The sequence below is a fragment of the Vanessa atalanta genome, chromosome Z, assembly GCF_905147765.1.
Source record: "Vanessa atalanta chromosome Z, ilVanAtal1.2, whole genome shotgun sequence".
NCBI lineage: Eukaryota > Metazoa > Arthropoda > Insecta > Lepidoptera > Nymphalidae > Vanessa > Vanessa atalanta.
Genome location: NC_061902.1, coordinates 7,052,159 through 7,059,506, shown reverse-complemented (window position 1 = coordinate 7,059,506; position 7,348 = coordinate 7,052,159).

The following is a 7,348-nucleotide window of genomic DNA, read 5'->3' as shown; positions in this document are numbered from 1 at the left end:
CTAGCGTCAAGGCGTCAACCGTAGACATTTTAATTTTTTTTATTTGCATTGTCAGAGGTTAGGCAAAAGAAGCGCTGAGAAAAGGCCACCTTTTGTTATCCATAGACAATACATTGCATTTTGAATTTAGTTATAAAAAATAAATATTATTAATATTTACTTTTTAAGTAATGTAACAAATAAATGTAATTTGCAAGAATATAAAAGATGTCGCCCAAGTATTAACGACCATAAATAAATTATTTGAAAAATATTATTAATTATTTTCTGAATAGCGCACAAATTTTTAGTACAATAAAAGTATTTAAATAATAAAACCTATACCATATTTCGGTATATGGGCAAAGATAACCTAACAAAATTAAACATATTAATATTATAATCTCTGAAGACTTACTACAACACGAACCTAAAACATTTAATTGATATTATATTTAGAATATTATCATTAATCACATGGTAATAGTGTATCACGATATTATTTTGATTTGTTTTAGTTACCTATCTAAAAGTAATAATTAATTTTATATCATTATCCTATAACATTAAATCATTTGAAAATACCAATAGACAAAGTGATTGATGTGACTGTCAATATCCAGCAATGTTCATGGTGCAAAAATAATTTAAATTTTACCGGATCTAATTACTTCTCAATAGTTATTACCGTTATATTATTAAAACAAAAACAAATAATATTAAAATGGAATTTGAACATAGATTTCAATTTAATTTTTATTAAACAGGCATATGTTCAGTACATTTATAATTGAATAATATTGTAGGAATTTTTATTTAAGTTTTGATTCAGTTCGACTGGTTATGAAATTATAAAAGTTGTCGAATCAATTATTTCTATTTGTGAGTAAATTTCGATTTAGTTTGTAAATTTCAAAATTATAGTTTGTGATTATTTTTACGAATAAAACACAAAGTTATAAACTGTCTTTTTCTATATTTCAAGATATGCAAAAAATCTAGTCGAATTGTTTAATTGATGTTTATTATGTCATATATTTTACCAAATAAAATCAATTAAAGCTCATTAAAAATATTTAAGTAACAAATTTACAAAAAAATAATGGTTCAATTAGGATAAACTGCGAAAGAAAATATATTTTTTATTAATACCATAAGTCATTTCTCTTACGATCCTTGTACTACTAAAATACTTGTATTTCTTTAATATTAAACAGCTTTCATATTTGCCAATTATAGTGTCTTTTAGTTAACACTTGTTTCTAAAGAGGTATAATTTTATTTTAAAGAAGTACTAGAAATAAGGATATCTTAAATATAAAATGACCTTGAAATGTAAATCGTACCTACCTACCTACGTTATTTTGTAATAAGATTATTGATAAAATAATACAAATATAATTACTTATGACTTGTGCGTAATGTCATGAAAATAAAGTGGGTAATAAATAATAAATAAATAAAATTATAAAGTGATATTTATAAAATAAGTATAGATACAAACTACAACATTATACGGGTAAAAAAGGTGCCTAATATAATGTCAAGAACATTGTGTAGACTTGCATTTAGTTAACGTTTTTTTCTATTATATTTCCCCTTACTTGTTGTGGTAGCCGTTTATATATTTAAAAAATTAATAGCATTTTTCCTTTATTGGTACTTAATCCATTATATAGGTACTTACCGACCCGCGTCTTGCTGGTGGTTGGTTAGGTATACGGTACTCCGTAAACCGATCGAATCTCTGTGGAGACTCAGAAAGTCTACTATGCCCGAAGTCCCAGCTACTTCCACCAATAGGTGGACTGGGGCTTCTTTGACGGGATGGCTACCAACCAATTGTTTTTATAGTATACAAATACTCATTTTTCATCCATAAGTGAACGAGTTCGTCGATGATTATACTCAATTTGTCCAACGAAATCGTAGCATCGCGATATGAGATCCAACAAAGCAATTCTTAAATTGGTTTTTGATGAAATTGAATTTTCAATAAAAATCTCCCTCTTAACATTATTAACGATCGCGTAAAAGTGAGATACATCAAGTTATAATTAAGACAAATGACACGAATAGCGCTACGTTTTCGATGGGCGGTTGAAAGAAAGTTTTTAAGTATCATATAAACACAAGAAGAAGGAAAACAATATTAAGAACTTGGTCCAAAACCATTATATTTATTAAACGATATCATTAGATAATATTAAAATTAATTTTATTAAACTTTGTAAAATAGATTTCTTGCAATTGTATGAAATGAAGAAGTAAATCAAGAGGTCTTCAATAATTACAATATAGGTTGTAAGTTTCTGTAAAGACTCCACATTTTGATGAACCTGCAAAACGCTCACTTATGACGACAGACATTGAATATATCTCTACTACGCATACATTATTTTATATTTAAATGTTATTAAGTCTATAGACTTAATGATATATATATTATTAGAAAACATCAAAAGGACGCGGCTGCTAAAACGATACGCGTTAATATGATAGCAATAACCACAAATACCTATATCTATGTCTGGCCAATGCGTTTATGAACGACCGCTACTAATGATGAACCAAAAAAACGAAGGAGAGACATCCTTAATTAAAATTATATATATTGCAAAATGCTGATTTTATATAAATGTGCTTGTAGGTATTGTTCATAAAAAATTTAATCAAGATTTTTTTTTTTTCATAAATAGGTAGAACGAATTTATTAACTAACCATGTATATTCATTTCCAGGACCAGAAAATAGATAGGCGGACGTGCAATGGGGCCATCTGGTATTTACCAAGTCACCATCTTCCATATAGATTGGCACTGTAAGAAATATTAGCCATTCCAACGTCACCAATGCCGATCTTAGGCACTAAGATGTAATGTCCTTGATATCCAGGCGCGGTTGCTGCCAAATGGTAGCAGGAGGTGGGGTGTTTATATTTATTAAAATAAATGTTATTGTTCAAAAATATTATAAGAAAATAATAGATAAGTAAAATATATCAGTATCTTTATAACGGAAAAAAAATTATAAAGCAAATGGTCTTCTATTGTTACTGGTAACCGGTTGGATATTGTTACGTCTGGGGTTATCTCTGGATGAATATTTAGAAGAGCTAAATCTGTCAACTTTTCTTCTAATATGCTTGCTTTCAAATAAGTTTTTAGACGCCTTTACCTCATGGCAGCGCTTTTTTTGGTTTATTTGCTTAGAATATATTCTTTTTAAATTGAACATTTTTAGTTTTGTCGAAATTACGAGTACGATTTTAGCTAAATTTAGCTCAGTGCAACTGCTCGCATTTGCCCTATTGTAAGCCAAAACAATAGAAATGTATCAAAGGTGAGAAGCACAAATAGCTACATTTATACTCCGAAGCGAAATACCGATTGACTAATGAATCATTATGAGAACTCAGAAACTATAGGTCGAGAACTCAGAATCAGAAACTATAGGTCCGAGAATGCAGAAACTATAACTTCATTCCGAGAATTTTACCCGTATGAATTCGGAACGGGTCACGATTCATAACATGTGTAACATACAAAGTCATTATTATACATAGAATGTAAGTATTCTTATTAAATTATATTCACTGCGGAGATTTCAATACAGAAATTGTCACCATCCGCCGCATCCTATTATTTCCGACAACAACATAGGTGAACTATAATAGGAAACTGATTGAATAAACTCGCCTACAAATGCATAAAATGTATTTCAACTCTATACAACCAGCAAATTGACAAACGCTTACAAAGTCAAACACAAAGGGAGTACATGGTTGCGTGAATATATTAACTGGAAAATTTTATAGTAAGCCTTCATTTGATGCGGTCTTTTTGGTATGGAGGTTCGATTTACTGAAACTGCATATGTACAAAGTGTCATGCGACAAAGGTGTGATAAATTTATAACTGCTATGTATGTAATTTTAAATCAATAAACCGCGTTCTTAATTAGCGCTACAGTCTGCAATTGGAATTTCATTTTCAACAATTAATAAAATTAAATTAAAGCTCGTGTATTTCTTGCACCTTTGTTCTCTCATCGAACAATATTTAAACACAAACAATTAATTCAATTTTGTGTAAATCAGGAAGTACATACGTAGTAGTAACGATAATACCGAACGCTGTGATCGACAGGTCAGTTACCTCAATTTATTAATAAAAGCTTGCTTCATTAAAATATATTTAATTTAAAAATTGATATAATTTAAAAGAAAAAACATGTGAGCAGCATTAAAAACATTGCATTTTCCATCGTCAGATAAAGTTATGTCTTGGATTATCATTTATACATTTATAACTATATATTATTAAATGAGATCTTGACTTATTGTATCTATTACTAAAAAGACTAAAGTAAAGAGTTGTTATGATTTATTTGTAAGCACACAGCATTACAGAAATATATAACTTTAGGCCACACGGAATTACAATTATAAAAAAAAAAATATATATAAAGATTTTGTTTTTTATAAATTATTTTTTTTTAATATATTTTTTGTCATCTAGAATGATGATATAAAAATTGCAAGGAGTTGAGAGTAATAGTTTATTAAATGTGATATAAATTGTTGCGAGTTCGTGTCAGACGAATTGCAATAGAATTTCCTGCATAGTTTGATATATGTTAATTTCATACTTGAAATATGTACATTCAAAAGGGCCTTGTTTCGCAGTCTACCGGGAGAAACATTCAGAAACAAATAGATAGCGAGCTAGCTAATGGATCTGGCCATTTATGGTTGAGAGCAATAGTATTATATTAATCTGGTTTCGGCTTTGTTCAAATATAGACATATAACTTGACATAGACTCGATTTCAGACACAAGTCTGTTCTAGTTTTCGACGACATGTTCCCGACTATAGCACGGCAGATGATACGACAGCACCGTAGAAACCTGTCGTCTCCATAATAGTGAATATTTTTTATTTTGCAATAAATCATTGATATGTAAAAGAAACAGAGTAGGTGATATTAGGCAGCCTTGTGGAACAACCGTGTTGTAGGCAATCCACAATTAAAATAAAATAACTTCTTCATTATCTTGATGTCAAATAAGAATAGGTTTTTTTAATACTTGCCTCTAATTACCTAAACTAAGTATGATCAGATAAGCGTTGTTTCTTCTTAAATTTATATCTTGGCTCAAATACTTTTCAACCAAATCAACATGATCGCATATATGATGATAATCGACGCTCGTGAGTGTTCAAATTGATACCTAAATTTTGATTTCAACCATGCAATAAACTCAAAATATCATATCCTAAATTTGTCAACTTAATTCAACGGCAAAAATCTGCTACTGGTTCGGAAAGACATTGACGCGGTAGAATGTATTATGAGAGAGTGGTACACAGTCAAGCCCTTCCACCAAATAAACTTGGACATATTAATGCGTTTTTAATAATAGATCTGTACCAAGAAAAGGCGCGCCCCTCGGGCCACTTTAACTTATTTTAAGGGCCTTGCACTAGTATGTGTGATACTCGTGCTTATAAGATGTCTCACTATGCTTTAGATGACAAAATGTAAAAACAGGAAAAAAAAATATATATATATATATATTTGAACGATTTACAAGTTTATGTTTGAGTCCGATCAATCACTTAGACTGATAAGAAGAGTGGTGTTCCGACGTGTACCTAGGTACCTAGGTCCTAGGACCTACTTCATTATTTTATTTCTTCTCAATACAATATTTTCATTTAAAAATGCGTTTTACTAATTTTATTATATATCCAAGGTTTTAGTTCTTATTTGATGCTTTCATTTAATATCTCATTATTGCAAGGTTTCATTGCTGTAATTTTTTGCAGTCTAACTTCTCAACAAATAATATTTACAAATACTTTACTCGAATCAATGGATCCTAATCTTGCCCTTGCTAAATACATAACAGCATGGTCTGCTGCTTTCATTTTATTTTGTAGACAGTTGAAGCCCAAGACAAAATTAAAGGCAACATCCTACTTTCAGCCGTCCCTTTAAAGTTTTCTCTAAATGATAAGTCATACAGGCTTTAGGGTGAACAAGGCTTACGCCCTCTATTCCAAATTCGATTTCGATTCCAGTTTGGTTTATATGGGAATTGAGGTATTTTTTGTACTAGACGTGAAATTTCGTGCTCGTTTTTTTATGCAATTTTCTACTATAGGTTCAACACCAAATTCGAACTTCATATTCGATGTATATTAAACTAGCTGCACCTGCGACTTTACCCGCATTTTAAACCATAAGCCGTCATTCTCATTTTACTTCTTCGAAGGTGATTAAAAATAAACTAACCTCAGTCCTTCCCGGGACCCAAACTATCTCCGTAAAAATGTTCATCTAAATAGATGCAATGGTTTAAGTGTGAAGAGGTATCAGATAGTTATTTTTGTATTATATAATATTAGGATAGATAGTATAGATACTTGCTAGTATAACTGCATTGGTTTGCAATTCCGTCGTAGTCGTATTTATTTGGTGGTCTACAGTGATTTATGACCCGATAGAATGATCTTCCAAAGTTGAAATTATCTTTTTTTTTGTAAGCGAACTTTATACCTCCGGAAGGAAGTTTTTTTTATATCATATGTACTGTCCTTGGCGCGCTTTCACCTTTTATCTTAACTTGAGTGATATAACGCTTAAGACGTATCATTTTTAGGCACCATAACGCCACACAGTCCTTGACACAAAAATAATCATGACTAGGAATTCATACATCACTATTTTGGTTAGATACCTAGGTATAAGTTTGAATTTATAAGCTGTCTAAACTCCATTATGCACTGTATTCTATTGTAAAGCCCTTTAATTTAGTGTCCATTCCTCACATAAATTAATTGAAGATGTAACTAATGGAGTTTTTTGAAAACTTTTACTGCTAGAATTAAATTTTAGCAATGAATAGTAATTCATTAATTTCATTCAATTGACACCGTCGAGAATGATAGATATTATTATAACTAATTTGAAACAATATTCAGGGATACGAAACAAGACCTTGAATTTTGTTTATAAATATAACGCATCAATTTATCGTCATATATAATAGTATTTATTATTACTAGTATTTATTTATTAATATCAACTGAAGCACTTCCTGAAGAATTACTCAACACAGAATAACAATTTATATTACAAGCCTAAAGCCTATAGCCTTGAAATAGTGAACGGGTCAATTAAATCAGTGAGATATTAAGGTGGAAGGAATGATTAAAAGTTTTCACAGTTCAAATGCCAATGTTGAAGGAGACCACTTCCAATCAGGTAACATAATTTAATTAACATTATACGTGCTGTAAATGAATAATATTATAAGTGTGGTTATATTTGCATACAATTTTTCTTGTAACGAAAGTTATA